This window comes from Ostrea edulis, chromosome 2 (assembly GCF_947568905.1).
Source record: "Ostrea edulis chromosome 2, xbOstEdul1.1, whole genome shotgun sequence".
NCBI lineage: Eukaryota > Metazoa > Mollusca > Bivalvia > Ostreida > Ostreidae > Ostrea > Ostrea edulis.
Genome location: NC_079165.1, coordinates 35904796 through 35914498, shown reverse-complemented (window position 1 = coordinate 35914498; position 9703 = coordinate 35904796). Strand labels below are relative to the sequence as shown.

General features: G+C 35.7%; 2 long non-coding RNA genes across 2 annotated transcripts; both read right to left on the bottom strand.

Moving 5' to 3' along the window:
• Positions 1-334: 334 nt before the first annotated feature.
• Positions 335-1527, bottom strand: LOC125680895 (uncharacterized). The gene is made up of 2 exons (XR_007372088.1): positions 1352-1527; positions 335-1176 (listed from the first exon to the last, which is right to left on the bottom strand). It is a non-coding gene; the product is annotated as an uncharacterized LOC125680895 (long non-coding RNA).
• A 5043-nt stretch (positions 1528-6570) lies between these two features.
• LOC125680282 (uncharacterized) lies at positions 6571-8039 on the bottom strand. Its single transcript, XR_007371925.2, has 2 exons — positions 7714-8039; positions 6571-7472 (listed from the first exon to the last, which is right to left on the bottom strand). It is a non-coding gene; the product is annotated as an uncharacterized LOC125680282 (long non-coding RNA).
• Between the last annotated feature and the right edge of the window lie 1664 nt (positions 8040-9703).

Genomic DNA, 9703 nt, shown 5'->3' with positions numbered 1-9703 from the left:
CCTATCCACCTCTCTATTTTGTGAGATTTGTTTAGGTTCTGAAAAAAAATATAAAGGATACTTTTTTTTTCAATCGTCCGCTTGCAGGATGTGATTTGAAATACGTGCAAACTGACTCCATGACACATCGACCCGCGCAATTTATTGGTAAAGGTGATTCAAAATGAGACATTCCGGAAGTGCATTGTATAATAGTCGTGCCATGCATGACGATACACTTTCGATATGTAAATAACAATCTATGTAATATGGAAATGTCCTATAAAATAGCTTATTTACGCAAATCCTATAGGAGTAGTTCCTGTTTCTTACGTAAAAACACACACACACACGCTAAAGTTTCAAACATTACGTATTTAAAAATCAAAAATGTAAATACTGATCTCAATACGTGAGGTATACATTACAACAAGGAATAAATAAATAAAAAGTACAACGACAAATATACAATGTAGAAAAATACAAAAGTACTGTGAGACAATGAAATATATATAATGTTACAATAGACAACCCGCTGTGGACACCTCAATAATTAGAGTGTGTGGCCTCCGTCGGTCGGCGTCGACCAGGGATAGACTATAGTCATGCATGCAGTCTCCCGTTTGTGCATCGCCTGTAAGTTATTCGATCTGTTTGGGGGAGGGGGAGGCTGTGCTTTGTCTTACTCTTACCCTCAAGCTCGTTGCTGTAAGGTTTGAAATTTACGCATCCGTGCTATCTGGCTTATTCCTAACATTAGATACATCATAAATACAAATGATTTTCAGTGCATCCTCGTAACTGGGTAGTCCTTGATCACGTGTTTTGTCTGCCGCAACCACAGATTCATACGACGGCGGAGCGTAATTAACTTCATAAAATCCACGATTAATTTCACCAATCGTTGCTATAGAGATGATGTTGGTTTCCCTAGTATCCCGCACACAAACTCGCACCTGTCGTGAAGTCCAGGAACAGTGGCAGAGAGACTTGAGGCAGTCAGTCAGAATACTCAACGCTTCCCATATTTTTGTCTGTGCACTTCCTTTCAGACAGAAAAATGCAAAAAACATAACCATTAGTAAAGCAAATGTTATGAAGAATATATCTGCGCCATCCATCTTAGATTCAGTCTCTTCTGATTCTTCTTTCAATAACAAGTCGCACCAAGAAGGTGTAAACCACTCTCACATAGATCTATAAAATTGATAAAACGAAAATACATTCTAAACTGGTTTCAATAAACTTTTCGATCATTTTGTAAATCGCACTTGTTCAAATCTTTGAAACATTACGGGGTTGAAAATCCTGTTTTTATTTATAGACTCATGATAAACCTTTTGTTACAATAGATGTATATCGAATTCAGTACCTGATTTGGCGACTTCTTGAAGCAGTCTTGGTTTCGTGCCCTCTCAATCAAATGTCCAAGATGTTTTCAAGGCACTACGCGTATTTACAGTTGCTCATCCTGTCAGTTTTGACTAAACAATAGTTCACATGTGTTTATGTCATATCAACAGTTGGGAATTTGTACATCTAAATTTAAATCAACACCTGTCTATTTCCACAAAAGGTAATGTTTTGCATGACGTCACACTTTAAAGGTGTAAAAATGTTTTGTTTTTGTTCTGCTGTTGATCAATGTTAAACATGACAATATCATAATGTCAGTGATACTGTTAAAGTTAATGAGGTTTCTTTTATGAAGCGTATAACCATTAATCATCTTGATACTTCTTTGTTCAGAATTCAGGAAATGTTGGACAGCAAAATCCTTGAAATTTCCTAAATACTACTAGGTCATTTACCAGTGGCACAGCCAGGCGAACCTCTACGGTCTTATAATATCTGCTACGTGCACAAGGACCAATCTTCACGTGCTATATACTTTTATGATGTACTGTACAGCAAATCATAACTATCAGACTTCTCTCCATATCTCTAAATTACAGACGTTTTAAGAACTATGAAAATAGAAAGAGTGATTGTTCATGGGTATTTCCATGTTGGAGATTTTGAATTTACTAAAAAGACCCTATATATGACTGAAATGTAAATTTCATAATATATTCTATCACACAATAAATAAGAGATTACATTGTGATAAATATATGAGAAAAAAAAAGTATTTTTATGGTTGTGATAAATCAACTGTTTAGGTTATTGACTCGAGATTATAATCCTCTGGCACTACCCGTATATAACATATATCTAACGTTTTTGTAAATTAATAGCGTCGGCTTTGGAATGAGTTGCATTTTCTGATAATGATGATGATGCAATGACGAAATATATAATTATTTGATTCTATATTGATATACTGACATCCTAGATTACACATTCCTCCATCAGCTATTTGATGAAAATGTAGCAAATTACAATTTTCATGATTAGTACAATATCGATTGACTATAGGGAACAGGATACCTCAAAATATTATAGAATTTTCTAAAACTATTTGTAAATGTTTTGATATTGCAAAAAACCTATATTTACCATAAAACTTTTCCTATGAAACCATCTTTATTTTTGCACCACTAGTATTCACAAATCTTTACTTGAAAATTCAATGGAACAATTGTAATCCTTCAAAAATATCTTTTTAATGGTGTATTTCATGTATCAATGACCGATTTACTCTGTTGATTGATCAAATAATACAAAATCCCACGTGAGCACAAGGTCACGTCATTTAAAGTGTCCAAAATATGGGGTATCCAATGACCTTTTAAAATATAGTTAGATACATTTGCATGTTGCATGTTTCATAAGCCAACATTTGGCTGTGTTTTATTAACTGCATTTCTCTTTCATATTTATGCATTTGTGAACAATGTATGACACTTTCAAATTAATAAATGAATTTATTATTAAAGGTCGCATGAATATAATAATTTGTCTTGACTTTTTCTGTCACGAATGTAACACAGTTTCACCGACACTTTGCTTAGAGGAGATCAATATGTATATTGTGAATGTATAAGGAATAGAGAGCTGACGAACATCGGAACATGATAGTCAGTATATTCTTTTATATACTTTTTCTATACCCTGATTTGTGTATATATTTATTCACATGTATATGACCTTGGTATTGGGAGAGGGCCAAGATAGACTATAGATGCCTGCTGCCCAATCCCTTTCACTATTTGGGAATAAAATTATTATTACATAGTCAGTATATGAGGAGAACAATAGGAGAAAACTGTACAGAAGAAATCAACATAAACAGATGAGGGAGTCTCATCGAATTTGAATCCGTTTTCAGAGTGACGCTCTGCCGGTGACTACAAACAAGTGGAATACACGTATTGATAGTTTTTCCTCCCTGTGGTACAGCTTGGTTTGTCATTCCAAGTGGCTGCAAATCTGTTTCTTAAGATTTTACATTGCTTTATTCATACCTTCCCTTGAGATACCATGTACATGTAACAATAAACATTCATGTTTTGGAACCCTGTCATATCGTTTGTCTGCAGAAGTCTTTGTTCATGCTGTCGAAAGCATCCCCAACACTCGGAACAATCGGTTGGTAAAGCATCCCCAACTCTCGGAACAATCGGTTGGTAAAGCATCCCCAACACTCGGAACAATCGGTTGGTAAAGCATCCCCAACTCTCGGAACAATCGGTTGGTAAAGCATCCCCAACACTCGGAACAATCGGTTGGTAAAGCATCCCCAACACTCGGAACAATCGGTTGGTAAAAGATCGTTTTTGTCGCGCTGATTTATTTTATTAAAAAGTCTCTCATAAGGTGGGTGCCACCATCATGGCTGAACTACTCATTATCGGCCGCCAGGAGGCGGTGGATTATATGTTATGGTTTTAGAAAGACGTCCATGATTTACTGCAGGCCTACAATATAGAATTATAAACTTTATATATATCCCAAGCCCACATTGGTATTTGATTATTATAATAAATCAAATTACGTTTAATCACGATTTTGATAACAACAAACTGATTCTCTGTTGGTTGGTTGTATATTAAATAGTACGTCCCCTCGAGAAGTGTTCACTCATATGGAGACGCCAACATTGTCGTTGAACGATATACGGAATCCGTTAACTCATATTATTTATTTTCGCACGGAAAGTGACAATTTACATGTAACCTTATGCTTTTATATCAAGTAATCTGAGTTTGCAGTATTTAATTTCTCTTTGTTGTGCGCTGTATTATATTCATTTTTCCCCTTTATCCACACGTAACTTTTTAAAAACAATATTCATTAAAAATTGAAATGACTATTTTTTATAGTTAAATACATTTACATATGAGTATTTTTTATTTCTTAAGAGATGAAAAGCTACTTAATACAGTGGGATTTTATATAATGCAATACCCTTAGCTTGTCATAATGAACTATATATTGAAGGACTAATGCAGGGGAAAATGAGTCTCGATATAAAAAAAACTTGAAGGTTTCTAAATGGGTTGCTTTACAGTTTTGATAGTTACAAGGTATGCTTACTCACAGGCACCTGATCCCACCTCTGATATTTACAGGGATCCATATTTGTTTGCCCTGCTCTTAATTTCGTATACCTTAAGGTATTTAAAAAAAAAGATCACTGTTCGTCATTGTTCCCCACCGCAACACGGAAGGAGACATAAAAATACCTGTATCCGTGCGTCTGTCCGTCCGCCCCTCTTGACTTTGTGGACGCAACTCCTCAGAGACCACTGTACGAATTTTGTTCAAAGTATGATCGTTAGTCACAATATGGAGTTAATCATATTGTGCCGACATTTTGATTCGACAACGTTTACAGGAGTTATGGGACTTTTGTGCTTTTTTTTTTTTGTGGCGGTGGGGGACATACTCGTAGCAATCTTGTTTTCAGCTTTTCATTATACATGATTTTGAGAGTTACCCAGTAGATGCGGCCGAATTTGTCGCTTGCGTCAATCAATAAGTTTTCTTTTATCTCTTCCTCATGATTTAGCAGGTTGTCTGGTGAAGGGCAAAGTATTGAATAATTTTCACACCAAACGATCTGAACAAGTACAATGTATTTTCAAGGTCATCGGAGAGATTGATTGGATATCTGCATTTGCTGTACAGTGATCTGCCATCAATGATTACGACAATTTGAATTTTGTGTTTTCAATCCATTGCCATATTTTATTGGTGGAAATTCCAAATCATAGACCTTTGCTTAATTGGAGATTGTAACGCTTGACAACTAATGAAAAGGAGTGATGAACAACCTTACATTGGCACAGGTACAGTCACTTGTCTTCGCCTGGAGTTGCCGGAACCATGCGTCAATTTACTGGCTTCTTGTGTTGGCGCACAAACATCTCGAACACATCTACACAAGTGATGTATTCAAATACTTCTTTCACAAGCAACTGCATGATTAATCTTGATACCCTCATAATAATCGAAAAACTATGATCTTTTTTTAGTCAAGATGGCACCCAGAATTGAATTTTTCGCTTTCTCCAATTCGCTACCACCTGAACTACAACGGTATTGACGGAACAAACCCTGATGAAAAGGGTTTATAGATCGCAATTGTTATTCTTCCGAAACTAAACTGGTATGAAATTCACATTGTCTCCTCCTATATTTTTCTATATTCTTATCATCCTTGTTGGATTTTCTACTAACATGAATTCTCATAGTATTCTTTTTTTTTTTAAAGTCCCTGCCTTCCTCTTACATTACTTTTGCATCATTTGCATTTGTACATATTGCATTCTATGCATTCTTTTCCCCCCTGTAGATATCATTCTCTCTGTATGACACGAATTCAAGAGGAATGTTACGTCATACTTTCCGGTCTACTTTCCGGAACATTTTCTTTTCTACATTTCGGTCCACTTTCCGGAACATTTTTCGTTCAACGTTCTGGTCCACTTTCCCGAACATTTTCGTTCTACATTTCGGTCCACTTTCCGGAACTTTAGAAATCGGGTACAAATGTATAACATTCGCACTGAGAAAAATGCTGAGATAATTTCAAGACAAGCTTGGCATACGATGGTTCGTTTCAAAGCTGAATGTAGAAATGGTACCCCAAAGTCATTTGTGTTTTATTTAATCACAATAGAAAGTGTTGGAAAGGACGTCAATAATCCAACAGTCCATTCATTCTATCTGATTTAAACACACATGAAAACAGATTATGATATATCTACAAATTATAGTAGTGAACCTCCACAAATAATGATCTGAGGATATGTATATAGGAATCACCCCTTTCTGTCGATATAGGCTTAACCTCTGTACAAATTCTGTCAAGGCCAATGAACAGAAAAAAGAGGAGGGAAATTGTCAAGTATTCTTTATGATCGGTGTGTCATGCTTTTCAGCACAAAATCAACTTGACAATATTAAAATCCCTGGAAAGGAAATCTTTCCGGAGAATGCCTTTGTAGCCAAGAAATATCCAATAAACAAAGCATTCAAACGTTCAGAATAGCATCCCTTCTCCCCCCCCCCCTTTTTTTTTTTATCTAATAGCATCTGATACACCAACTCCTGCATCAAATGAATTTTAAAAAAAATGAATTCAGTTTCAGTTTATGTTCGAACTGAATACTTACGAATACAATGTATAACGATGAGAAGGGCGTGTTTCTGAAGCACTTTATTGTTAACCTTCAATTATGTAATCATTGAGATAACCCACATGGCAAACTTTTCGTAAGCCATGTACAGGCACCGATTTAGTGCTTGGAACCACATTATTGAAAAATTATTTTCTTTAAGCATAATGATGTCATTTCTATCATTAATCTACACTTTGTTACTTAATTTGTAAATACTGCAATTTCACTATTGTTTTGTCATTTTCCAATACTGACTGAATGGCCACTCAGAGATACTTTGAAAACTAATGCTTAAATCATGAATATTTTCAATCATATGTTACACAAATCTGACGAACTTAACGCAAAAAATCTATAAAGAACATGTAAGAAATGATTTGGACTGTCAAACGATGATGACAATAATAAAATACATTGTGACTTGTCAACATCCTTATAAACGTCAAATATTAGTTTTAAATCCTTGTATTATATACACATTTGAGACAGCAAAATAACTGATGACAGGTCCACTCACATTAAGAATCGTTAACATTATTAACATGTGAAAGCGCTTCTTCATAACTTGGCAATTCTGGGTCCTTGTCTTCGGCTATCACCGATTCATAGGACGGAGGCTCATAACTAACATTGTATAAACCAGGATGTTCTTCTCCAACCGTACTGATGCCTTGTCCACGTGACTGAGTGTCCGCATCACCTGATCTACGTGAGAAGGATGAGATTCTTTGTCGGCACCACGCACAATTTCGAAATGACAAAACACACACACACCATATTGAACAAAAATCCTTGCACTTCTGTTTATTGCAACTTCTCAAGCACAGTCCTGCAATCAACAGAAAAAGTCCCACTCCAAGAACTAATAAAAATATATCAGTCCCTCGCATTTTTGTCAGGAAGGATTCATGATGCAGCGTCAATCTGTTACAAAGAAGAAAATGAGTTTCAGTGAGAGAAAAAAAGACTGTGACTCGTAAACTAAAGTCTGAACTCGGTCAAGAAAATGTCCATTCTGTATTTGAAAAAAAAAAGAATTCATAGACAACGTTATACATATATATATATTGTTCTTGTTTTTAACCTCCTAGTCGACGTAGAGGTTTCTTCCGGAATCCTGAATTAGAAATTACTAATAAAGATTATGTACAGAAAGTAAAGTTACCTTTAGTTCTCTACCTCAATTCTTTATGGTTTGTCTTTCACAGGAGGTTGACATTTTGTTCTTTTTCTTCCCCTTTTCTCTTTTTCATTCTGCAGGGCAACAATTACGTCTAGTACGATGTTTACATTTCATGTCATAAAAATTTACATAGATAACCGGTGTGCTAATCACGTGGTTACCTACAGGTAACTTGTACAGCGTTTAAATATTTTTTATCTGTAATGATAAAGTTTCTGAAATTTCAGACCATTCAGGAGCAAAGTATTTCATGATCGGATAAGATAAAACAATATATCTATGTATAGCTGCACTTAGCAATTGAAAATGAAAGTCAAGCTTGACGTACGAATAGTAACTTATGTCAGGTGCACAATAGCATTGTTCGTGTTATATATAGTTGTTGGAATTCCGAGTCTTTGTTTTTAAATATTGTGATAAACCATTTCAATTTTCTACATTATTCATATTATGACCATTTATGGGCATTCCTTTAAGTATTAATACCCTTTCAGGTTCGATTCACACTGGGATAAGTTAACCCAGATTGACAATACACAATATTTAACTACGACTTAAAGCGGGATAACTTAACCCAATTCGAAGAGTTGGCGGAAATAAACCACTGTAAAACCTGTAAATAACTCAATTTGTTCTACCAGTCTGAATTTGTAAGAAATTTGTCACACTGAAATAATTTCAATCAAAATTCAGCTTTGATATAAAGTATAAATGTCAATCTCTACCCAGAGTTGTCGTTCCTTGCTCTCACTTACACCTGTTGACGTCTCAAAATAAGCAATGTTATTCCACATGTAAATTCACTTTTTTTTACGGCTAATAAAACTAAGAACTATTTTATAAAATATGTGCAAAATGTAGGATAAGCAACTATTTGTATATTTTTTCCATTACTATATATTCTTCCTGTACCTATGTATAGGCCTGGTGCAATAGAACTACCCAAAATCTACGTTTTAACCCAAATCAATGCTTCTTGTGTCGCAAAAAAACTTGACATCTGCTCAATATTTATTTATTTACGTATATTTTTGTAACTGAAGTCAAAACCATACTTTATTTGAGCATATGTGCCATTTTACAAAAATCTTGTAAAACCCTCGAGACGTTTACAGAGGTGTCAGTGAGTGTAAGGAACGATACCTCTGGGTAGAGATTGTATAAATGCTTCTAAATCCCGATCGCATTCAAAACGCATTTCATCCTGATTAAGTTAACCCATTTCACGTCCAAATGTAACCCTCACTTCATATCACCTATCCTCTCCTTGCCCATTGGCACACAAGGTCCCAATGCCATCTCTCCATGTATTTCTGTCCTTGGCAGTCGCCCTAGCTGCACTCCAGCTTTTCCATCCTAAGTGGTCTCTTTCTTTTTCGGTAGTTCTTCGCCAAGTAGTTTTCAGCCTTCCCACTTTTCTCCTCCCTTCTGGCTTCCGGGTCAGAGCTAGTGCACAGTGCTTGGTGTTATCCATTCTAAGCACGTGACAAATCCAATTCCATCTTCTGCATATGATGTTACCGATGCTTTCTGTTTTCGTTCTACTGTGCAGATCGTCATTTGTTATTTTCTATGGCCATCTCATCTTAAGTACGAAGGCTGTACGATATGAAATGTACGATATCTCTAAAGCATTCGACTCAAATAGTGAAATGAACATTACATCCCTTCAAAGTAGTCTCTGCGGTTTGAAATACTAATTTCAATCCTGAAATGCGTCACGGTACGCTGATTTCGGTAGACCTCTGAGGCACTGACTGATGGCTGAGCCAAGGACTTGTCGGGACTTGTAACAACGACCAGATATGAACTTTTTAAGTTTCGGAAAAAGAAAAAAGTCACATGGGGCTAGATCTGGAAAGTATGGTGGGTGTGGGAAGACGGTAACCTTCTCCGACTTCAAGAATTGCTTCACAAGCTTAGATGTATGTGACGGAGTATTATTATGAAGTAGACGTACATGCCTAAATCC